We start from the raw sequence: 26,273 nt of genomic DNA, 5'->3' as shown, positions 1-26,273 counted from the left end.
AGAAAACAAGTAATAAGTTAGACTTCATCAAAACATAAAACTTCTGTTCATCAAAAAATATTAAGAAAATCATAGGCAAGCCACATATGAAAGAATATATATTTAAAACATATATCTGGGATCCCTGGGTGGCGCAGTGGTTCGGCGCCTGCCTTTGGCCCAGGGCGCGATCCTGGTAGACCCGGGATCGAATCCCACATCGGGCCCCCCAGTGCATGGAGCCTGCTTCTCCCTCTGCCTGTGTCTCTGTGCCTCTCTCTCTCTGTGACTATCATAAATAAATAAAAATTTAAAAAAATTTAAAAATAAATAAATAAATAAAACATATATCTGACAAAGGATTTATATTCAAAATATATAAAGGATTCCTAAAGTTAATAATTAGGCAAAATCTTTGACACAGATCATTCAGAAAGGAAGATATATAAAAGGCCAATATGCACATGAAAAAGTATTCAACATCATTACTCACCAAGAAAATGCTAATTTAAACCACCATGAAATACCACTAACACCCACTACAATGGCTAAAAAAATTTTAAAACTAGCATCACCAAATATTGAAAAGGATGTGCAGCAAACAACTCTCAGACATTGTTGGTCGGAATTAAAAATGGAAAACTTTGGGAAAAGGCTAGGCAATTTTTTTTAAAGATTTATTTATTTATGATAGACATAGAGAGAGAGGCAGAGACAGGCTCCAAGCGGGGACCCCGACGTGGGACTCGATCCCGGGACTGCAGGATCACGCCCTGGGCCAAAGGCAGGCGCTAAACCGCTGAGCCACCCAAGGATCCTTAAGGCTAGGCAATTTTAAACATAAATGTATTCTTTATTTAGAAGTTTCACTCCTAAGTATTTAGCCAGAAGAACTAAAAATACATAGCCACAAAAAGACCGTAGGGGAATGAATGTTCATAGCAGCTTTATTTATAATAGCATCAAACAGCAAACAACCCAAACGTCCTTCAGCTATTGAATGGATAAACAAATTACAGCATATTTCTATAATTACTCAGAAATATGAAGAAATGGGCACCTGGATAACTCAGTTAAGCATCTGACTCTCAATTTTGACTCAGGTCCTGATCTCAAGGTCATAGGATCAAGCCCCATACTGGGGTCTGTACTCAGCACAGAGTCTGCTTGTCCCTCTCCCTCCGCTCCTCCCCCGGCTCACTCTCTCTCTCTTCCTCTCCTTCTCTCTTGAATGAATGAATTAATTAATTAATTAATTTTTTTTAAAAAGAAAGAAATATGAAGAAACAAACTCCTGATACGTATACCAACATGGGTAAACTTTATGAACATAATGCTAAGTACAAGAAGCTATACACAAAAGAGTATGATTCCATTTGTAAGAAGTTCTAAAGTAGGTGGGGCACCTGGGTGGCTCAGTTGGTTAAAAGCTCAACTCTTGATCTAGACTCAGGTCATGACCTCAGGGTTGTGAGATCATGCCCCACATTGGGCTCCATGCTGGGCATACAGCCTGCTTAAGATTTTCTTTCCCTTTCCCTCTGCCCCTCCCCGCAATTGCTCTCTCAACCATGCATGCTCTCCCTCTCCCTCTCTCTCTCTCAAGAATAAATAAATAAATATTTAAAAAATTTTTTTAAAGTTTAAAACTTATCTGAGCCCACCACATTTCCTAGTAAGACCCTGGTGGTCAAAGAGCTCATTTTCCCCATTACCTAAAGACTATTTTAAACCTCCTCTTCTACTCTTCTCCAACCTTCCACCTTCCCTATCTCCTATTACAAAAAATTCTTCCTATCACTAAACTTATAGGTCTGCTAGTATCCACATCCACACTTTTATCCTCCCTCCTAATCCAAAGAAAGAAGTGGCATTTCTTCTCTCCAATGTCAGTTCTTCTACCTGAGCCCTAAATTCCTGCCCCCAATCCCCACCATCCCACTTTCTCAAAAATCTTATGCCTTTATCACTTTCTTCTCTATCTTCACTGCTGGCTCCTTTCCATCAACTTTCAACCACACTCAAGTCTCTTCTATCCTAAAAACAAAAAAAACAAAACCTTAATTACACATTTTCCCTAATTACTGCCTTATTTCCCTCCTTCTTCAGAAACAAATTTCTTGAAAGAATTATGACACTAATTGTGTCAACTTCTTCCATTTCCCTCATTCTTTGGCCACTCTAGTCTGGCTTCCACCTCTACCACTTCATCTGAAATAGCTCTTACCGGGCAGCCCGGGTGGCTCAGTGGTTTAGTGCTATCTTTGGCCCAGGGCATGATCCTGGAGACCCGGGATCGAGTCCCATATCAGGCTCCCTGCATGGAGCCTACTTCTCTCTCTGCCTGTGTCTCTGCCCCTCTGTGTGTGTGTGTGTCTCTTGAATAAATAAAATATTTTTAAAAAATGAAATGGCTCTTACTAAGATCACCAATGACCTCCATATTATTAAAACAAAAGAATAGTTTTCGGTCCTTATCTTCCTTGGGCACTAGGTAGCATTTGATATCCCCTCCCTATCAAAAACCCTCTCAAAGTTTGTGACTCCATATCCCTGGCCTCAGTTTCATTTGCTAAACTCTTCTCTTCTACCAGAACCTTATATGCTGGAGTTTCTTCCTAGGTCAGTGTCATAGGCCTCTCTCAACACATTATTCCTCTCCTGGGTGATCTCATTTGCTCCCATCTATATGCTAAGGGCTCCCAAATGGATTTTTCCAGCCTAAATTTTGCTTCATACTCCAGAACAATATATTTAACTCTCTATAGTGCTTTCAGATGTTGTAGGGGCATCTCAAACTCTGCATGTCCAAGTTGAAATCCCACACCTGCTTCCCACAGGACTCCCTGTATCAGTGTCTGACACGACTTTCCACACAATAGCTCAAGCTAAAAATCTAGACATTCTTGACTTTTACATTTCCCTTACCACCTATATCCAATAAACCACCAAATTTTGGAAATTCTACTTTTAAATATCTTTCAAATCTTCATTGTCTCTGGTTCATCCTAATCTAAGACACTATTCCCTCTTCTTAGACTCCAGTTATAGCATGCCTACTGATCTTCTTGTCTTCAATCTCATAGGCCTCCAGCCTTTTTAACATACAACAGCCAGAGTGGTCTTTCTAAATTTTACATTTGATCACTTTCCCCACCTCTCCCCAATATGCTTAAAAATGTGCAGTGACTTCCAACTGCCCTAATGATAAAGTAAAAAATACTTAGTGTGGCCTATTAAGTCCTGTGTGTTGTGGCTTTGCTTACCTCTACAGCCTGGTTTTATGCCTTTCCCTTCAGTTTCTTTCTTCCAACAATACCAAGACAAGTATAGCAGTTGAATCCTCTGGGAAGGAATGCTGAGATAGAGTTAGAAAGGCAAAAGGCTTATTGAGAGTAAGACCTATTAAAGGAAAAGGGAAGAGAAGCAAGCAGGATTGGACAAGAGAGGCAATGAGAATTGCAATACAAATCTGTCAAAGTCTTTGCCAGTCCAATGGGAGGCTCTGAAGAAAAGACTGCACCTTACAGGACTTCTACGTGGGCAGAAAAGCCAGTCTCTTAAACCACAATCTTAGTCACTGGCTGAAGCCATGGGAAAAGAGTGTAACCTCCTCTCAAAAGCTGAGGTGGAACTGAAGGAGTTAACAGCTAGCTGTCAGTCTGCCTTACTCTTAATAGTCCTTTTTTTGAGAAGGAGCAGTCATTTCATTGCTGCCCCCATATTCACAAGATGGCATATAACAAAAGCTCTTTCTGCAGCCTAGGGTTTGGGGGAACACTTCCTAAAGAAGTAACATTTGAATATGTATTTGATAAATATTTGACAAGTGAATAAATGACAAATAAAATATGGAAGCAGGGCCATGTAATAAGGATACCTAAAACTACCTTGTCAACTATAAATAAAATGTTCTATATTATAAACAGCGACTTTCAATTTTTTTTACCATATCCCATTCTAAGAAATACATTTTACATTATGACCTGGCACACGCACACACCACACGTACACACTATACACTATAAACACGACTATAAAACAACAGATTGACATACCTATACTTAGCCTTACTGCGTGTGAAGCATTCTGGTATTTTCTTTTTTTTAAAGATTTATTTATTTATGATAGACATAGAGAGAGAGAGAGAGAGAGAGAGAGAGGGGCAGAGACACAGGAGGAGGGAGAAGCAGGCTCCATGCCGGGAGCCCAATGCAGGACTTGATCCCAGGACTCCAGGATCACGCCCTGGGCCAAAGGCAGGTGCCAAACCGCTAAGCCACCCAGGGATCCCCGCATACTGGTATTTTCTATTCTATTTTATCCATTTTCAGAAAATACATTGTTTTAGTGACTCAATAAAGAGTCTTGTACAGTTTAAAAAACAATGAGTAAAGTGATTTTTTTCACTACTCCTTGATCCACCGTCTCTAGCTATGATTTGGCCTTGCTAAATTAGCAACAAGCACCTAGTTCCCTGAACTTAAATCTCAAGTCTGTACAGCTGTTTCCTCAGAAGGCCCTTCTCCCTTTCTTTACTTGAGTAATTCTCATTTATTCTGTCCTATCCTGTGGCCTGGGAACCTTTCCCTCTCCTGAGCTAAAACAGCATAGTGTTCTTATCACTGTTACTTTGTATAGAAATTGTCTGTTTGCCTATCCATACCCTTCAGCAGACTTAGTAATTAGAAGTCAAGATTGGATAAAATGAGCACTCAAAAAATGCTTTTCAAATACCTGAATAAAATCAAAGTGCTGTTATATGTTATTTTGAGAAGGGAAATTGGGTGCAGGTGGGGCCACGGGGAAGCTTGAGATAAATGATAAAATTTATGTTGTCAAAAACATGAGGGCAGCCCGGGTGGCTCAGCGATTTAGAGTTGCCTTCAGCCCAGGACCTGATCCTGGAGACCTGGGATCCAGTCCCACGGTCGGGCTCCCTGCATGGAGCCTGCTTCTCCCTCTGCCTCTCTTTCTCTGTGTGTGGGTGTCTCTCGTGAATAAATAAAGTCTTAAAAAAAAAAAAAAAAGAAAGAAACTTCTTTAAACAAACCAAGAGAAACCTCACATTTTCAGATACCTACAAATTCTATGACTCACTAAAACTATTCACTATATTCGTCAGGTTTTAGTTCAAGTAGATGCAGGTTTTTGCTCTGTGGTTTTTATACAGAAGCTAAATATTTAAGTATTTTAAACATAAATATTTATAGAGATATTGATTCAGTGAGAAGTGATAAAGGCTTTGGTGCTGGAATCAAACTGATTGAATCAGACATAACCTCAAAGTGCCCAGTATGATGGCCATAAATAAGATGAACACATAGCCCTTAGAGAGGGTAGAGTGGCTCTGCTCCTCAGTACACCCAAAAGGCACCTTGGCTAATGTCCACATACAAAGTGAGGAATTGAAATTACTACAAAGTCTTGTCTTTTCTTCACTCATAGTTACTCTGTTAGTTGAATATATTTATACTGTATTTTTGTATTTTGGGGACAGTATTAACAAAATCCAATAAAATTTTTAGGCTTTTATTTAAATTCTAGTTAGTTAATATACTCCAATAATGTTTTTTTTTTTTTTTTTTTTTTTTTTTTTTTTTTTTTTTATGATAGTTACAGAGAGAGAGAGAGAGAGAGAGGCAGAGACACAGGCAGAGGGAGAAGCAGGCTCCACGCGCCGGGAGCCCGATGTGGGATTCAATCCCGGGTCTCCAGGATCGCGCCCTGGGCCAAAGGCAGGCGCTAAACCGCTGCGCCACCCAGGGATCCCCTCCAATAATGTTTTAAAGATGTTTGTGTTGCCTTTATAAACTGTTTAGTCTTTGTGAAGACTTTAAGTATTTTTGTCATTTCTTAGTTCCCTTCACTTTAAGCATTCCCACTTAAAGAAGCTCTTGACACTTTCATTCCTCTCTCTGTCTCTAGAGTCTTTCTTCTGTCTTGTATTGCCCTTCTTTCTTGAGTAATCAGAAACCAAAAGGATCTTTGAAATGCAGCTCTTCAACAGTTGAAGGAGGTAAGGGATTACCTTTCATCATACTTTATAAAGGAGGATGCTACAGAGTGAGGCTCAGCCCTTGACTCCTGAGAGGTAGAGTTGGTGTTCAGCAGAGTTGGCAGCAATGCAGGGATCTGAGAGGAAAATGAAGAAATATGGTTCCTTATGAAATGTCTATTGTGCCGTCTCATTCTATTCTCTAGTGTACCAACACTAGGTAAAATCAATCAACCCAGATTTAATTTTTATAGTCTCCAGTTTTTTCTATTAAGATTTGAAAAGTGCTACATAGTAGATGACCAGTAAGCTGTATATTTACCATATGCACTTGTGAAATGGCCTTGCTTCCATTCTGAAAGCATGTGGTCTAACACTGAGCCCTCTACTTGTTCATGCCTAATGTAGAAGAGAATTAAGAGAATTGTCATAATATTTACAATGAATGCTATCTTGTAAATATACATTTACAACACTATGCCTATTGAGACCTTTTATATTTTGAGGGTTTTTTTTTAAACCAACATCCAGAAAACCTTATCAGTTATGAGTTATATGAAAAATATTAGTAGAAATTTTAAAAAAGAAAAATTACCTCAATCCCACCATGGCAACAAATCAAAACTCTTTTTTTTTTAAAGATTTTATTTATTTATTCATGAGAGACACAGAGAGAGAGAGAGGCAGAGACTCAGGCAGAGGGAGAAGCAGGCTCCATGCAGGGAGCCCAGCATGGGACTCAATCCTGGGTCTCCAGGATCACGCCCTGGGCTAAAGGTGGCGCTAAACTAGTGAGCTACCAGGGCTGCCCCAAAAACTCTATTTCCATGTTTCCTGTCCGAAATACCTATTAGATATTTTTCTTGCAAATGACTAAATGATAAAGGAATTGCTGAAAAGTATTACTTCAGATGAGTCTTGACCCAGTAGCTCAAACTAAATCACCAAGGAAGTACCAGGTTTCCTTCATCTACTCTATTCTACCTACTGCTATGTTGCTTTATCCTCAGGTGCAACATGGTAACTTTAGGGAGTTCCAGTCCCTCCCAGAATGATAGCAAAACAGCTGCAGAAGTTCTAGATCCCACATCCTGATACCTCATCAAGCCCTAGCAAATAGGCTCTCTTTCGGTTACCTGCCCATCCATAAACCAACCACTATGGCCAGGGAGATGAAGTTCAGATTGACCTGAATTATCAGGACCCACCTACATGGCTGAGAACTGGTGAGAAGTAGTTTCCTTAAAAACAAAATGTAGGGGACGCCTGGGTGGCTCAGCATTTGGGCGTCTGCCTTGGGCTTCGGGAGTGATCCCAGGGTCCAGGATCAAGTCTCACATGGGGCTTCCTGTGGGGAGCCTACTTCTCCCTCTGCCTGTGTCTCTGCTTCTCTCTGTGTGTCTCTCATGAGTAAATAAATAAAATCTTTTTTTAAAAAAATGTAGGAGGGGTGCCTGGGTGGTGCAGTTGGTTAAGTGTTCAACTCTTTGTTTTGCTCGGGTCCTGATTTCAGGATTCTGAGATAGAGCCCCATGTGAGGCTCTACACTCAGTGTGGAGTTGACTTGAGACTCTCCCCACCCCACCCCCGCATGCAATCCTGCACAGTCTCTCAAGTAAATATATAAATCTTAAAAAAAAAAAAAAAAAGATGCTCTAGAACAACTGGGTGGCTCAGTTGGTTGATCCTCTGCCTTTAGCTCAGGTCATGATCTCATGGTCCTGGGATTGAGCCCACTGTTGGGAGCCTGCTTCTCCCTCTGCCCCTTCGCTTCCCCTGCTAGTGCTCGCTCTCTCTCTCAAATAAAGAAAATCTAAAAAAAAATTTCTTTTTAAATATGTGCTCTTAGGAAAAATAAAGAAAGGATGCTAAACAATATATGCCTGTTACTATGTGTAAGCTTGATTTGTTTTATCATTATAATCATGGCCTGGATGTGATTTTATATTCTGCTTTTTAAATGTAATCTTCTATAGGATTATATTTCAATGTGTTGGCTAATAGTAAGCATACTTTCAATGCTGTTAGATTGATGCCATTTCTAGTGACTCTGTCATCATTTAAACTTGAATGTAAAAAGCTTGTGACAAGTCATTCAAATCATATAAGGCTATAAAATTAATCATCCATGGGAGCTGTTGTATCAATGATCAATGATCATGATCCACACAATGATCAAAACACATCTTTGGTATACAACTCAACATCAAAAATGGGCAGAAGGGGATGCCTGGGTGGCTCAGTGGTTGAGCACCTGCCTTTGGCTCAAGTCATGATCCCAGTGTCCTGTCAAGTCCTGAGTCCCTCATCAGGCTCCCTCCAGGGAGTCTGATTTTCCCTCTGCCTATGTCTCTGCCACTCTCTCTCTCTCTCTCTGTCTCTTATGAATAAATAAAATCTTTTTAAAAAATGGGCAGAAGACATGAACAGACTTTTCTCCAAAGACATACAGATGACCAACAGACACATGAAAAGATGCTCAATATCATTCACCATCAGGGAAATGCAAATCCAGACCACTATGAGGGGGTGCCTGGCTGGCTCAGTCAGAAGAACATCTGACACTTGATCTTAGGGTTGTGAGTTCAACCCCCAGGTTGGGTGTAGAGATTGTTTAAAAGTAAAATCTTAAAAAAAAAATAAAAAAAAAAACACCATGAGCTATTATTTTAAGCCTGTCAGAATAGCTAAAAATCAAAAACACAAGAAACGGATGCCTGGCTGGCTTAGTCAGTAGAGCATACAACTCTTGATCTCAGGCTCATGAGTTCAAGCTGCATGTTGGGGATAGAGTTTACTGTTAAACAATTTTTTAAAGATTTATTTATTTATTTATTTATTTATCTATTTATTTATTTATGATAGACATAGAAAGAGAGAGGCAGAGACACAGGAGGAGGGAAAAGCAGGCTCCATGCCGGGAGCCCAACGTGGGACTCAATCCAGGGTCTCCAGGATCAGGCCCTGGGCTGCAGGCGGCACTAAACCACTGCGCCACCGGGGCTGCCCCAGACTCTTAATTTAGAGAACAAACTGATGGTTACCAGAAGAGAGGTAGGTGGGGAAGATGGGTGAAATAGGTGAAGGAGATTAAGAGTACACTTATCATGATGAGCACTGAGTAATGTATAGAAATGTTGAATCACTATATTGTACACCTGAAACTAATATAACACTACGTGTTAAATATACTGGAATAAAAATAAATAAATAAAAAACAGTATCGCTAAGGCTGAATAAAAGAAAAACCACACCTTATGTGGTCAAGAGTTTAAGGCCAAGACTTTAAGTGAATATTTATTCATTGATTTATTTGCTTATTCAACAGATATTCAACAAGTGTTCATGTGTGCCAATGTGTCATAGCAGTGGAGAATAAAAACATTAATCACACTTGGTCCCTGACCTCAAGGAATGTATGGTTTTTATCAGCCTTTTCCCCAAACGTCATTTGGGGTTTTGTAATCATGTTTTCTATATAATTGACTTTGATGTAGCAAAATTCAGTAACAACCTCAACTTTATATCTCTGATAAGTTTTTTCCCTGGGACAATCTGGACATTATTTCAGTCTTCAGACTGTTAAGTCACAGGACTATAGTGTCTGACTATAAAATAAATCCTTGCATATCTGTTTATGTGCTTTCAGAACTTATTATCAGCATATAATAATTCCTAGAGATATAAAGGAAAATTTGACTAAATAGATACACTTACCATATTCCTGGATGTCAATCCTTGAATTAATGTATTTTTAAGTGCAGTTCTAATTGTCATCAAATTAATTTTTTAATTATAACATAATATCATAATAAAAGATGAGTGAAGATTCTCCCTCCACAGAAACTTAAAATGCTTTAAAAACATAATTAAAACAGTGGTAAAACTCTCAGAAGAATTTCAAATAACAGGGACGCCTGGGTGGCTCAGCGGTTTAGCGCCTGCCTTCAGCCCAGGGCATGATCCCGGGGTCCCAGGATGGAGTCCCACATTGGGCTCCCTGCATGGACCCTGCTTCTCCCTCTGGCTCTCTCTCTCTCTCTCTCTGTGACTCTTATGAAGAAATAAATAATATCTTAAAAAATAATAATTCCAAATAACATGTAGAGATTGCATAAGTAGGATGTGTAGCTTAATTTCTGCCCTCTTCCCTCCAAGGCTAAGCTATACTTACTCTCTATGAAAGGATGGGTGGGGGGAAAGGTAGGGCAGGGAAAAGAAAAAATAGTAACTTTACAGTGAAAAGACTTGGCAGATTTGACCTTAACCAAGTGACGAAAGTTAACATCATCAGTGATGTCATTGATTATTATTTACCCCCCATGGGATATGCAGAGAAGGGCATTTGACCTCTGTGATATTCTTTCCAATAGCTCATAAGCCCAGTATAATCATGAGAAAAATAGACAAACTCAGATTCGGGGATATTTTATCTAATACTTAGCCAGTATATCAAGACTATCAAAGTCATGAGAAACAAGGAAAGACTAAGAAACTACCATAGACCAGAGAAACTAATAGAAGTAATAGCAACTAAATGTCCTGGATTAAAACAGAAAGAGGACATTAATGGGAAAATGAGTGAAACACAAAGTCTTGCATTTGGCTAATTATAATGTACCAATGTTAGTTTCTTAGTCTTGACAAATGTCCCATGGGTTGTTTTTGGTTTTTTTTTTAAGATTTTATTTATTTATTCATGAGAGACAGAGAGGGGGTGAGGGGCAGAGACACAGGCAGAGGGAGAAGCAGGCTCTATCCAGGGAGCCCAATGTGGGACTCGATTCCAGGTCTCCAGGATCAGGCCCTGGACTGAAGGCGGCGCTAAACTGCTGAGCCACCCGGGCTGCCCTGTACCACAGTTATTAATGTAAAATGTTAACAGTGGGGGAAACTGAGTGAGGAGTATACCAGAGCTATCTGTATTCTCTTTGTAACTTTTCTGTAAATCTAAAATTACTCTAAAATAAAAATTAATTTAAAAAAATAGCATAATGTTGGCATATTCACATGTAGATAGAGCAATAAGATTGAAAATATTACCTAGAAATAGACAGTATATAAGAAAAAGACAGTGTTATAAATTATGGGTAATATATATATTATTCAACAAATAAGGTTAGACTACAGATGTTTAGGAATCTGAAATGAAATCTAACCTGATCCTTATTTCTATGTATTCATCTATGAATAATCTATAAATATTTATTGAGCACCACCTACATGCCAGGCTTTTTTTTTTTAAAGATTTATTTATTTATTTATTTATTTATTTATTTATTTATTCATGATAGATCTAGAGAGAGGCAGAGACACAGAAGGAGGGAGAAGCAGGCTCCATGCCGGGAGCCCGACGCGGGACTCGATCCCGGGACTCCAGGACCGCGCCCTGGGCCAAAGGCCGGTGCCAAATCGCTGAGCCACCCAGGGATCCCCAATGCCAGGCTTTATGTTAGGTATTAACACTGCCCCTGCTCTCAAGGTGCTTACAACTTAGCAGGAAATGAGACATGAATAAGTAATTAGAAATGTAATTTTTGTAAAGAGAAAGTTCTGAGTGCTCAAAAACGGTTCCTAATTTAGTTAACAAGGCATCAAGGAAGTCTTAGACTCAGGAAGTGACATTTAGGCTAACATCTAAAGACCTGCAGAAATTAGTCAGGCAGCAAGGGGATGAAGAGTATTCTAGGAAAAGAGTACAACCCAAGTTAAGACCTGAGATGTATGAGATGACCTAAGGAGAATGATTTGTGTGACAAGAAAAGACAAGAGCTGAGGAAATATCCTAAGGTACCTTGACATTAAAGAATGAATGGTGGAGGAAGAGCCAGGCTTAAGACAGAGAAGAAGCAGAGATGTACAGGGAACTCCAAAAGACAATGGCAATATTAAAGCTAAGAACAGAAATTGTTAAATGCTGCTAAAGGTTATAATGTCCCTTGGATTTAGCAACATGAGATTACTGGTAATCTTAATAAGAGCATTGGAATAATAGGAACAAAAGCCAAATTAAGTGGTTTGAAAAGGGCAAGGGATAGGACTTCTGGTTTGAAGATGGCAAAATGATCAGTTACAGCAGTCTCTTAAAAATACAGTCCTTGGGATCCCTGGGTGGCGCAGCGGTTTGGCACCTGCCTTTGGCCCAGGGCGCGATCCTGGAGACCCGGGATCGAATCCCACGTCACGCTCCCGGAGCATGGAGCCTGCTTCTCCCTCTGCCTGTGTCTCTGCCTCTCTCTCTCTCTCTCTCTCTCTCTGTGTGTGACTATCATAAATAAAATTTAAAAAAATACAGTCCTTTCACCAGACTGAAAAAATGCATTGGGAAGGGAGCACTAGCAGCCTTTAAAAGGTTCTGTATTGCCATTCTCTGCAAGACAGTGGGAAATGCTGTCATTGAAATGGGCTCCCTGAATTCAATGTGTGATAAGAGTGATGGAGGCCAAGTGGAGCACTTAACTGTTAGAGATAAGGAAGGCATTGCTCTCTCTTGTTCTACTGTGCAAGGGGGGTGGGGGGCGATCCGTGCACATGTGCAAAGATAACCAGAGCAGGGCCCTTTTACTTAGCAGAAACAATATACCTTCATTATCTTGTCTCAAGTCTGTGTCAACTCTCCAATTCTCTGTCATACTCTAGACTGTATAGAAACTTTGATTATATCATCTTTTCATATTATGTAACCAACTTCCATAGATATTTGATTCACTACCTTGATAACATCTTGCTCACTATACCTAATGAACAGGAAATTGCTTAGCAAATACCTTGGAAGCCTTTGTAAGACACGTGGGCAGAAAATAAACATTATAAAAATTAAGGAGACTGTTACATGATGAATTTTCCAGGGGTCTAGTAGTCTGAGGCATGTAAAGATATATTCTCCAAGATGAAATGGAGAGTAGCAGAGGAGATACTATTATTCTCTGAAGTCAATTACAGTCAGATACGTGGGAAGGCATGAAAGCCATAGTAGTTTCCCAGAAAGCTCTTGAACACACCTGCTTCTGCTTCACTTCTGCGGACTAAGACAATTGGCTCTCAGGTTCTTGATAATTATGGCACCTTCTCAGCAAGCTCTAGAGAATTTCTTGGTAGCATCTAATCTGTGATTGTAATTTCTCCAACCTTTACTCTCCTGCTTTCCAATAGTTGTATAAGCCCCTAATTCATATATTAAACCTTTTATACCTAGAAAACATAAGATGGTTCATTTTCTTTATATATATATATATATATATATATATATATATATATATATATATATATATTTTTTATGATAGTCACACAGAGAGAGAGAGAGAGAGAGAGAGGCAGAGACACAGGCAGAGGGAGAAGCAGGCTCCATGCACCGGGAGCCCGACATGGGATTCGATCCCGGGTCTCCAGGATCTCGCCCTGGGCCAAAGGCAGGCACCAAACCGCTGCGCCACCCAGGGATCCCAATGGTTCATTTTCTGTTCAGCCCCTATTTACACAGGAATCTAAATTTCTAAGTGGTTATATAAATTTACTATGCTATTGACTATTTTAGTTTCTTCTTTTATGAATTAGCTATTCTTATTATTTGTCCATTATTCTATGGTTGGTGTGATGGTAAGTTTTATATGTCAACTTGACTAGGCTATAGTACCCAGTTTTTTAATCAAACACTAATCTAGGTATTGCTCTGAAGATTTGTAGATGTGGTTGACATCAATAATCAGTTGATGTTAAGTAGATTACTCCCATTAATGTAAGTGGGTGTCATCTTATCAGTTGAAAGCCTTTAAAAGCAAAATCTGAGGCTTCCTTGAGAAGAAATTCTGTCTCAAGAGTGCAAAACTGCAGCATCAACTCCTGCCTAAGTTCCCAACCTGCCTCTCTCTCTCTCTCCCCTCTCTCATATCTCCCATATTTGTTCTATATTTCTGGAGAACCCTAAGATTGAGGCAGATTAATACAAATTTTAGTATTAGGAAGTAGAGTGCTGCTGTAACAAATACCTAAAATTATAGAAGTAGCTTTGGAATTGGGTAATGGGTAGAGGCTAGAAAAATTTTGAGGCACATGATAGAAAAAGCCTAGATTTCCTTGAAGAGATCGTTTTGGAAATATGGAGACTAAGGTGCTCCTGATGAGATCTCAGAGGAAATGAGAAACCTATTACTGGACACTGGAAGAAAAGCAATCCTTGTTATACAATGGCAAAGAACTAGACTGAATTGTGTTTTACTGCTGGGTGCAAAGTAGAAATTGTAAGCAATGAACTTAGATATTTAGTTCAAACAATTTCCAAGAAAAGTATGGAAAGTGTGAAAGTGTGGCTTCATTTCTCCTTATTGCTTATAGTATAATGTGAGAGGAAATAGATAAATTGAGGAAGGAAATATTAAACAAAAAGGAACCAGCACTTGATGATTTAGAGATTTCTCAGCCTATCCAGATAGTGTGCTCTGGAAACAGAACCAAGAGTGTAGCTAGATAAACTTTTGCTGAGGAGGTTAAATTTGTGACTTATGGTTCTAATCAACCATCTCAGCAGAATCCAGGAATAGAAATGGGTTCTTCCATGGGCGCCTGGGTGGCTCAGCAGTTGAGCACCTATCTTCAGCCCAGGTCGTGATCCCGGGGTCCTGGGATCGAGTCTCACATCGGGTTCCCTGCGTGGAGCCTGCTTCTCCCTCTGCCTCTCTCTCTGTGTGTGTGTGTCTCTCATGAATGAATAAATAAAATCTTAAAAAAAAAAAAAAAAGAAATGGGTCCAAGGATCTTTGGAGAACTCTCTTATGTAATGGTGTGTATCCCCTTGACGTATATGGAAGATCAACATATTTTTTTGAGAATAGTATATCAGTAGAAACACTACCAGTTTGGATAAAGGGGCCAGAGATACAACTAAATGAGGAAGGCTGTCAGACTTCAAAGATTCCACTTTGAAGGAAATGGCAGGAAATGAGCTGTACTTAACTACAAATATGTGCTATGCTTCAAGTAAAAGGAAGAATGATTCCGGCAGTACTGTAGACACAGAGGCAGAGAACAAAGAGATAGATCCAGATGCACCCGCTAAAGAGGCCTCCTCCAGCCCAGAGGAAGGATCAAGCCACAAAGAATGATTCTCAGGTCTTGAAACTAAATGGAATTTTCCTGTTAAGTTTTGAACTTGCTTGAGACAAGTTTCTCTTATTCCTTCCATTTTCTCCCTTCAGACTGGAAGTATCCATCTTATGTCTGTCTCATCATTGTATTTTGGAATCAGACAACTTGTTTTCTAGGTTCAGAGGTCATAGATGGAGAAGAATTTTGGTTCAGGGTACACCATACCCAGAGTCTCACTAATACCTGATTTAGATTATTTATATTATGAGATTTGAGGTTTAGTGTTGATACCAGAGTAAATTAAGACTTTGGGGGATGCAGAGTCCCAGGATTGAGTCCCACGTCAGGCTCCCTGCATGGAGCCTGCTTCTCCCTCTGCCTGTGTCTCTGCCTCTCTCTGTGTGTGTCTCTCATGAAGACATTAATTAATTAATTAATTAATTAATTAAATTAGACTTTGGGGGATGTTAGGATGGGATAAGTGTTTTTTTGCATATGGCACAGATGTGAATTTGGAGGATCAGATGGCAGACTGTAGGGGGTTGAATAGTGTTTCACCAGAACGTCAAAATAGACCTTACTTAGAAGTACAGTCTTTGGGCAGCCCGGGTGACTCAGCGGTTTAGCTCCACCTTCAGCCCAGGGCCTGATCCTGGAGACCTGGGATTGAGTCCCATATCAGGCTCCCTACGTGGAGCCTGCTTCTCCCTCTGCCTGTGTCTATGCTGCTCTCTCTTTCTCTGTATCTCTCATGAATAAATAAATAAAATCTTATATAAAAAAAAAAGTACAGTCTTTGCAGATGTAATCAAGTTAAGATGAAGTCATACTAGATTAGAGTGGGCCTCTAATACAATGACTGGTGGCCTAAGAAGCCCATGTGAAGATACAGATGGAGACACAGGGAATTAAGGCCAGGTAAAGACAGAGGCAGAAACTGGAGTGATGCAGCTACAAGCCAAGAAATGTCAAGGATTGATAGCCACCACCAGAGGCTAGGAGAGAGACATTGAATGATTCTTCCTTAGAGCCAATCAGCCTTGTGAAACCTTGACTTTGAACTTCTAGTCTCTAGGACTGTGAGAAAATAAATTTCTGTTTTTTAAGTTATTCTGTTTGTGGTAATCTGTTACAGTAGGCCCAGGAAACTAACACAGTGAGCATTTTGATGCTGATTAGTACTTCATTATATTCTAAATGTGTATCTTTTGTTGGACATTTGGGTCATAAGCAATTTCTTCCAATCTGCCACTTAGCTTTTCACTTTGTCTATAAAGCCCCTGATGTACATCATTTTTAACACAAAAAGAATAAACACTTTTCTTCATGTTTTGTGCTTTTCATGTCCTGTTTAAGAAATCCTTCATATTTGGGGCACCTGGGTGGCTCAGTCAATTAAACGTCCAACTCAGTCAGTTAAATGTCCAACATTTCAGCTCAGGTCATGATCTCAGGGTAATGAGATCCCTCTGTCCCTCCCCCTGCTCTCTCTCTCTCTCAAATAAATAAATCTCTTTAAAAATATATAAAAACTAAGAAATCCTTCATACCCTGAGATGATGAAGATATTTTCCCATATTTTCTTCTAAAAGTTTTTATGAATGGTATAAGATGGTAGTTTTTTTCAATCAAATGTTCCAGCACCACTTAATAACCTATTCCTTGGCAAGCAAGTTCATCTTCATCATTTATCACATTCCATATTCGCAAGAGTCTATTTTTGGTCTCTTTCTTCTGTTCCACAGATCTATTTGTCTATATTTGCACTTATAACACATTAATTAAGTATAATTAATATACAGTATTATATTAGTTTCAGGTGTACAATATGATTCAACAACTATATACTCAGTGCTCCTCACAATCAATGTACTGTTTTGTGTTATTCAGCTATATATATGTATACTATATAGTATATGGTATATAGATGGATAAAATATATATGTGTGTGTGTGTGTGTGTGTGTGTGTGTGTATATATATATATATATATCTTCTTTATCCATTCACCTATAGATAGACACTAGACACTTGGGTTGCTTGCATGTCTGAGCTATTGTAAATAATAGAAAACCCTGCTTTATAGATGACTTGAAATCTATAGGACAGTACATTAGCTCGCTGAATCCTCACAATAACTCTGGGTCATAGGTACTATTACTATCCTTACTTTACAAATGAGAAAACTGAGACTCCAAGGTTGAGTGGTTTGTCCTAGATTACACATTTCTCAGTAACCAGGGGAACCTGGATAAAAACCTAAGTAAAACTTCCTAATATAAGATAGTTCCCACCATGTCCTAAGACAGGGCTTCAAAATCCCACCAAGTTTTCCACTGATTGATTTTATCAGAAAACTCACTGTGCATCCTTTATGTGCCAGCCTGAGCTAAATGGCAGGAACACCCAGTAAACAAACCAAAAAGCCCCTGCCTTCATGGGCTTCAATTCATAGTCTAGTAGGGAGATAAATATAAGAACAGACACTCTTTCCTAAAAATATTTTCGCAGAGGGTGATCATCACTTTAGTTCCCTGTCATAAGACACTGCTTTAAAGTCTTCAAGGAAATTTGTCATTCTAAATCCAGATTTTGTTTAAAATATAAATTTTAATCTACGATGGAAAGGGTTTGCTAGGCAAAGTTCAATTTTAACCCAGCTCCTGTTCAAGTTATTATAAATTACAAATAAACTTATCTAGTAGAACTTTACCATGTTTGGGGATATATAAATGTAGGGAGATAACTGTATAAAAAGGTATATAAAGTTTGGACAGCAATGTTCATGAAAAGACGGACAACTAAATCTTTTCTTTTGTTCAGAGAAAATGCTCATCAACTGTATCTGAATTAATGGCAGGGAATCTGTGATAAAACCACAGAATGAAAGTTAGCACCATTTAACCTCCCTCCCTCCACCCACCTCAGCTTTTTAGAAGTTTGGAAGGAAGGCCTGCAGGGTCATTAAATTCTCTTTGTGGTAGCAGGATGGATGTGTTAGTCTCAAACCATCCATAATAGATGGGTGTCTAGTCTAGCCTTAGAAATCTATTCATACGGTGATTGCTACACAGCCTCCCTCAGCAGTTAAGTGTTTTTAGAATTTTAATATTTATTAAATCCAAGCCTCATCAACTTATTTCCAAAGCCCAGATAATGGCAGGCAAGATCTGTTGGAATTGATTCGTCACCTGTCCATCCCTTGCCAGGTTCTCATCTTACATGCCAGGCACTTTCCAATGTCAAACGACTTCCTTTCTCTTAATTGCCAGACTTTCTTCTACTTAGTCTTACATCACCTCAACTCCCTCCCCCTTCCCATTTGTGCCTCACCTCTTTTTTCCTGGGTACTTGATTCTGTCTCAGAGCAGGAGCACTCCCGATTCTAGCTGCTGGATTTTGCAACTTTTCAGTTACCTGCCTTACTTTTTCTGAACGGTAATGCTTTAGGCATAGAATTAAAATATCTAATTGTGTGTCACTGCTGCTGGCTAAGGGAAATTGATGCCTATTTTGTAATGTTACATTAATGAGAATTAATCTAGCTTTAAAATTTTTTACTCAGTGATGCTCACATTACAGATTTAACCATTTTTACACCATTTTTGCCTGTGTATTTCTCTCTTCTTCATGCACTTATGTCCTGGTCAGCCCACTTCTCGCATTCTCTCCACTTTATCTTTTTCCTCCAGCTGAAGATATACATGTATAGGAGAGGTATATTTGAAGATCTCAGAATTGAAGTTCAAGAGGGTACAATGGAATGATTGAGGAGCAAGGCAAGGAGTGAGGCAGAGTCCATTGAGGAGACCTATAGAATAGGTGGAAGGGACACTCAAAAAGGTAAGGTGATCCCAGTGAATAAAATTCATCCTGAGAGTCCCATGGAGGAAGTAGCATTAACCCTGATCCCTATTCTCCTCAGGGAAGTGCTTTTTTTTTTTTTTTTTTTTTTTTAATCCTACCCTAGAACCTCAGGTAAATTTCTCACTTCAAGTATCTGGAAGGAGTGATTGAACCAGAGTCATCTGTCTTTCTCACAGATAAAAGTGGCAGGTCTGTCACTTCTGAAGGGAAGGTCTTAGGAGAAGAGCTCAGCTCCTCTAGTTTCTAGCCTGCGGCATCATCTTGGCTGTATCTGAGAAGTGGGAGATAAGAATACTGTTTCTTATCTATAAAACACTGTTCTCTGGCTATAGATCTAATTTAGATTATAATCTCCTAGAATCATGTTTAGCAATACTACATAGAAAAAGGCATAAACCATGGTATCCGATACATAGGTTCAATTTTCAGCTCTGCCACTCACCAGCCGTATGACTTAGAGAAAGTTAATCAGTCTCCCAAAGTTTTCTCATGAGGATTAGAGTACCTACATCATAGATTAGAGAAGGAATTAAATTAGATGATGTGTGAAAGCTTCACAAAACTATGAGGGCTGAGACTATGCCAATTTGCTCCCCATTTGTAGTTCAATGGCTGGCACAGAGTATGCCCTCAATAAATATTTGTCACAACTGAATGAGTGAGTAAACACTTAACAAACTGTAGCTGGATATCCCATTGTCCAGGCTGATTTAGCCAGAACCAGGCCTGACACAGTCTTAAAAAAACAAAAATTGCTACATCAAATCCAGGGATAGTGGCACACTAGTCTAATGTACCTGGGGGATTGCATTATGTCCCATGAGCTAAAAAGAGACTTATGTGAAAGGAAACTTTCAATAGTATTGGTTGTGCCCACTGAGTTTAATATAGTGCTTCTCAAAGTTTAATGTGTCTCCAAATCACCTGGGGATCTTGTTAAAAAGCAGACTTTGTGCCATCTTTCCATGCTGTCATAATGATGCACAACAGTGTCGCGACTGATGCTCTCCAGAACGTCAACAATACTGAAAAGAGACAAATAGTAGCTTATTAGGCCATGCTCCAAAGTCATTGTCCAGTTTCTAGCTATCATGCTGAAGCATGGTTACATTGGTAAATTTGAAATCACTGATGATCACAGAACTGGAAAGCTGTTGTGAACCTCGTGAGGTTAAACAAGTGTGGAGTGATCTAGGATATGATACACAAGAGTCGCCTGCGCCGCGCCCGGAGCTGCCGACCGGCGAGCGCTGCTTCCCCGCGCGGCCACCCGGCTGCCGCCCGCCACCGCCATGCCATGCCCTTCTCCAACAGCCACAACACGTTGAAGCTCTGCTTCCCGGCCGAGGACGAGTTCCCCGACCTCAGCGGCCACAACAGCCCCACGGCCTAGGTGCTGACCCCCGAGCTGTATGCGGAGCTGTGCTCCAAGAGCACCCCGAGCGGCTTTCCGGTGGACGACGTCATCTAGACCAGGGTGGACAACCCGGGCCACCCCTACATCATGACCGTGGGCTGCGCGGCAGGCGTTGAGGAGTCATATGACGTGTTCAAGGAGCTCTTTGACCCCATCATCGAGGACTGGCTCGGCGGCTACAAGCCCAGTGATGAGCACAAGACCAACCTCAACCCCACCAACCTGCAGGGAGGAGACAACCTGGGCCCCAACTATGTGCTGAGCTCGAGGGTGCACACGAGGTCGCAGCATCCACGGCTTCTGCCTCCCGCTCCCCACCCCACCCACCCCCACACCCACACTGCAGCCACAGTACATCTGAGAAGCTCGCTGTGGAAGCTCTGTCGTGCCTGGACGGCGACCTGGCCGGTCCAGGTCGATGAGCAGCAGCTCATCGACGACCACTTCCTCGTTGCCTCGTGTCGCCCCTGCTCCTGGTCTCGGGCATGGCCCGCGACTGGCAGGACGCCCGTGGCATCTGGCACAATGACAATAAGACCTTCTTGGTGTGGATCAACGAGGAAGACTACCTGCGGGTCATCTCCATGCAGAAAGGGGGCAACATGAAGGAGGTGTTCACTCGGTTCTGTAACAGCCTCACCCAGGTTGAAACCTCTTCAAGTCAAAGAATTACGAATTCATGTGGAACCCTCACCTGGGCTACATCCTCACCTACCCATCCAACCAGGGCACAGGCCTGCGGGCAGGTGTGAACATCAAGCTGCCCCACCTGGGCAAGCATGAGAAGTTCCCGGAGATGCTCAAGCGTCTGCGGCTTCAGAAACGAGGCACAGGTGGTGTGGACACAGCTACTGTGGGTGGCATCTTTGATGTCTCCAACGCAGACCACCTGGGCTTCTCAGAGGTGGAGCTGGTACAGATGGTGGTGGATGGTGTGAAGCTGCTCATCGAGATGGACCAGCTGCTGGAGCAAGGCCAGGCCATCGATGACCTCGTGCCTGCCCAGAAGTGAGGTCCCAGCCCGCATCTGCCACCACCACCAGCCCCACTGCTTCCTAACTTATTGCCCCGGCAGTGCCCGCCATGCACCCCTCTGATGTTCACCACTTGGCGGCTGAGCCCTTAGCCTCACTGGAGAGACTTCTGTCGCCCTTGGTAGAGTTTATTTTTGTGATAGCTAAGATGTTGCTGATGCTGAAATAAACTAGGGTTTCGGCCTGCAAAAAAAAAAAGAAAGAAAGAAAGAAAGAAAAAGATATACAACAAGAAAAACGGCAGAATAACCTATTCCTATGGCCTTGGTTTGGTTTCATTATACTGATACCGGTATCATGAACTATGAAGAGACAAGATTAAAACACACAGGAGGGAAAATCCTGGAATTATTTATCTAGGGATGTAATACATACATGCAAATAAATGTCTCAATCGGGAAAAAAAAAAAAAGGCATATTTTGATTCAATAGTTCCAAGTAGAGGCCAAACAAGCTCCTTGGTGATACCAGGACTCCTGGGTTAGGGGCCTCATTTTGAGCAGCAGGTCAACAAGCTTTTTTGTTAAGAGCGAGATAGTAAATATGGTAGCTTTGTGAAATGAAATGTATGTTCTCTGCTGCTACTACCCAACTCTGCCAGTGTAGAACAGGAGCAGCCATAGACAACATGAAGCAAATGAGTGTGCTTATGTTCCAATAAAAGCATATTTACAAAAACCAGGGGCAGACTGGATTTGGCCTGTGGGCTATAGTTTGCCTATGGCTGATCGAATATGGTTAAAATCAGTATGTCATTCTTATAATGACCATCAGTGAGCTTGTCTCTTGAGCTCCCAATAATTCCTTCATACATGATAACTTGCCCTCCCTATAGATCCACACACCCCCCCCACCCACAATCTATATGATTTCAGGAGCATAGCACCTACTGCCAGGTTCCCACAACAGGACTCTGACTCTAGACTCCAGCTGACTGGTTCAGAGTAGGTAGTGACACAACTCTAAGGGGCATGATTCACATCCTATTCTATAAAATGTGCTCCATGGATGACTTCTGCATAGAAAACAAGGTGAATGGCAACTTCTAGAGTTGTGCAACTTAGCTGAACTTTTCACCTGATGAAGTAGGCTACTCATAGTCTTTCCTCAAGATTCCGGTACTGAGTCTAGGAGATTATGTCCTCTGAAGGAAGAATATGTAAGTGGAAATGGAGCCCCTTTTTTAACCCTGTTGATTGGGATACAAAGAAATTTAGTAGTGAAAAGGAATGAAGAAAATATTCAGAGGGAAACAATGGTGAGAGCTGGTGAGAGGGCTTCCCAGGTTCTTGGTAGCACTATAGTGCTTGGCTTCAGGCATTTCTGAGGTCCAGATGCATCTTTGCCCTTGGAGTCTATGAAAGGACCTGTATCCTTATATAAATTCATTTTTCTTTTGCTTAAAATCCAATAGAATTCTGTTAAATACAAGCAGCAGTCCTAATTTCATAAATATTAAAGTACATCTGTATTCTAGTGAGCTATATAGTACTAAATAATTTTGGGGGGTGCCTAGGTGACTCAGTTGGTTAAGCATCTGACTCTTGATTTCCACTCAGCTGATGATCTCAGGGTTGTGAAATGGAGCCCCGTGTTGGGCTCCATGCTAAGCGAGGAGCCTGCTTGAGGTTCTCTCTCTCCCTATGCCCCACCTCCAAACTCCCACTCTGCTCACATGTGCTCTCTCTCTCTCTAAGAAGAAAAATAAAGAAAATAATTTTGTCAGTTGTATAGTAATTCTCAGCCACTTGCCCTTCAGTTATAGTTCAGTGGCAGAAAGAAAAAAACAAACAAACAAACTACTCCTTGGGGCAGAAAGGGTTTATTGCAAGGTATCTACCTGCTGAATCAGGGAGTCATCACTAGTAGCCACAAGCTTTGGAATCATGCCACCTTTTCCACATCAGGAAGCTACCTGCCAAATGAAGGAGCCATAATCTCTGCTTCCAGGTCTAGACCAAACTGCTTCCCTCTAAACCATCAGGACCAGCAAGAAAGATGTCTCAAACTTTCCCTTTCTTTCCCCTCTTAACTCAGTTCATTTTCAGGTCCTAGGTGAATGCATTTGATTGTTGGAACCCAAATCTCATTCAAAACCCTAGCAGCAAAGGAGTCTGGAAAATGTAGTTTTAAGCTTTTCAGTTTTCAACATTCCAGGGAGATACACTATAATGAGACTAGAACAGATGTTTGGTAGGCCAGTCCACAGAATCAGCCACACCCCTAATTGACCACACAGTTGTAAAACAAAAATTATATTTTTGTGAAGGAAATTTAAACATGAGTAAACAAACAATAACACAGTAGTTCATTGCATTTGTCAGACTGATGCTAGCATAATTCAGACTTTCCCTATTTTTGCCAGATAGTATTAGTTATGCATTTATTCCTACTTAGGCATCTGGAAAAGCTCTTAACATCTGAATGATTATGATGAGTAAAGAGATTTATTCATTCATTCATTTATGCAACAAATATGTTTTGAATGCCTGCTAAGTGCCAGGCATTGCTTCTGTGCTGCAGCTATAACAGGGAACAAAGGATGTTACATCTTACCAGGTCAAGATTCCCTGTGAAAATTCCCTCCATCCTCTGTGAGGCTGAAAGGATTCAGGAGGTTCTGTTGACAGAGGCAAAAACAAAGCAATTACATTGGTGGATGGCCCTCCAATATTTGGCCTTTAAACCCCAAAGGTACAAACATTTGCTCAAAGGATGCCAAGACATGTTAGCCAAATTTATTGACTTAAAAATCGAGTAAAAATCTATATTTAATATTTATTTTTTAAAAAAGCTTCTCTTGGCCGCCTGGGTAGCTCAGCAGTTTAGCGCCGCCTTCAGCCCAGGGTGTGATCCTGGAGACCGGGGTTCGAGTCCCACATCAGGCTCCCTGCATGGAATAGAGCCTGCTTCTCCCTATGCCTGTGTCTCTGCCTCTGTGTGTGTGTCTCATGAATAAATAAATAAAATCTTTTTAAAAATTAAAAAATTAAAAGCTTCTCTTGACCAAATATCATCACTATTTGATGATCCTTAATAATTTTATCTTGTCTGCTTTACTTTTATGCCACCTAATCTTTAGTAGTTTATAGTAGAAGAGCAAGTATAATTAATCTTTCCTTGTATTAACTCAGTTAAACACCATCTTTCATGGGTCAAATATTTATGCTAGTCTGTTTGTATTTTTTACTCCAATTTATATTTATGAAAAACTCTATAAAGTAAAATGCAGAGAAAAGTCAAAACAAAGTTCAGACACCTGTTAGAATCATGACTAATAAAATTACTGATTTGTGCCAAATTAAAAAAAAAAGGAAAAAAGAAAAAAAACAAAGAAGGGTTCATAAATTTGCTGATTCATTCACTAAAGTATTTATTGAAAACCTATTCTATTAGTTATCTATTGCTTCATAGCAAATTACCCCAGAGCTTAGAGGCTTAAAACAACAATAATCATTTCTTATCTCTCAGGAAACAACTTAATGGGGTGGTTCTGGCTTAGATTCTCTCATGAGGTTATAGTCAAATATTGCAGGTATCTGGCTTGACCAGGGCTAGAGGATCCACAATCAAGGTGCCTTCCTCCTCTGGGTGGCAAGCTGATGCTGGCAGTTAGTGGGAGGCCTCTGTTCCTCTCCCTGCGGGCCTTACCATAGAATTTCTTGAGTGACCTCCCAGCAGGGCTTGGCTTCCTCTCAACAAGTGATCCAAGAGTAAGAAAGCACCAGGAAAAAGCTATATTCCTTCTATAACCTCAGAAGTCATATACCATCACTTCCACCACATTCTGTTAGAAGCAAGTTATAAGGTCTGGCCTATATCCAAAAGAAGAATTAGACTTCCACCTTGGAAAGGGAGAGTGTCAAAGCACTTGTGGACATTATTTTAAAACTACTATACCAGTTTTGTGCAAGTACTGGGATAAAGACCATGTGTAAGTCTTCATGGCACTTAGACAAGAGGAGGAGAGAAGCTTTAATTAAATGAGCACACAAATGTGATAAACTCTGTGAAGGAAAGGTACACACGGTGATGAAAGAGAATAACAGGGGAACCTGGGGTATACTTGAAGTGTGATGTTTTAGTCAAAATCTGAAGGATAAATAAGAGCATTCCAGGCAGAGAGAAGGGCATGTGCCTCTTCCTGGCAAGGAAGAACATGGCGGGATGGAGGTTTTAAAAGGTGACTGTTCAGTCTGTAACAAAGAGGGCAATGAAGTGAAAGGAAGTTGGAGAGAGAGGCAGGGACCTACCACAAGTTGAGCTCTGGGTCCAAGTGACTGTTCCATGTGAACCTGAGGGCAGATGCCTTGGGCCATCTATTCCCCCCTCTGCATACTACTTCTAGGCCAGATGCATGTGAAGCTGCAGAGCCATACTACCATATTGTTGCCAAATCACCACAAGAAAGCTCCCCACTATGCTTGGCCGGTGTGTACTTCTTTTAACCAAGAAACTCTCAGGCTGTATCCCATCCAAAAGGACCACCTTAACTTTCTAACTCTCCTTCCCACCTGTTCTCTACATCCTCTCAACTGACTCAGCCCTCCTTCCTTGCCTGGCTCCCCAATCATTCCTTTGTATCTTCCTGCACTTCCATTCTGAAACCTACAAACCTCCTTAAATACCTATACCCCCAAGATTCTCTTAGACTGGAACCTTCACCTTCTGCCTAAATTGAAGCCTAGTGGCCCCTTGGGAACACCACATCCCCCAAAACTTTGTCTCCAACCTACTGTCTACTGAAGTTTGGAAGGTGAGATCAGTATTCTTTCCACCACACAGCTTCCAGTCCTTTACTATCTTTCCCTCTTATAAAATAAAAATTATTGTGCCTTTGAAGTTTCACCCCATCCAACTATACCACTTTCCTTTCCTCCCAAAAAACTATCATTTTT

The 26,273-nt window shown here is 40.7% G+C and overlaps 1 long non-coding RNA gene and 1 pseudogene across 4 annotated transcripts in view; both read left to right on the top strand.

Annotated features, from left to right (window-relative positions):
- LOC144282075 (uncharacterized) overlaps positions 1-26,273 on the top strand; it is a 63,505-nt gene that overhangs the window by 26,354 nt on the left and 10,878 nt on the right. Inside the window, exons 3-4 of one of the 4 annotated variants that reach the window (XR_013350435.1) lie at positions 5,908-5,998; positions 8,843-9,031. The exons of 2 other annotated variants lie outside the window; for them this stretch is intronic. This is a non-coding gene — a long non-coding RNA (uncharacterized LOC144282075). The remainder of the gene's footprint in view (positions 1-5,907; positions 5,999-8,842; positions 9,032-26,273) is intronic. One more of the 4 variants, XR_013350432.1, reaches the window with a different exon arrangement.
- LOC144282073 (creatine kinase B-type pseudogene) lies at positions 19,213-22,819 on the top strand (annotated as a pseudogene).

The sequence above is a fragment of the Canis aureus genome, chromosome 13 (genome assembly GCF_053574225.1).
Source record: "Canis aureus isolate CA01 chromosome 13, VMU_Caureus_v.1.0, whole genome shotgun sequence".
Taxonomy (NCBI): Eukaryota; Metazoa; Chordata; class Mammalia; order Carnivora; family Canidae; genus Canis; species Canis aureus.
The sequence above is the reverse complement of the archived record's forward strand: the minus strand, read 5'-3'. Positions and strand labels throughout refer to the sequence as shown.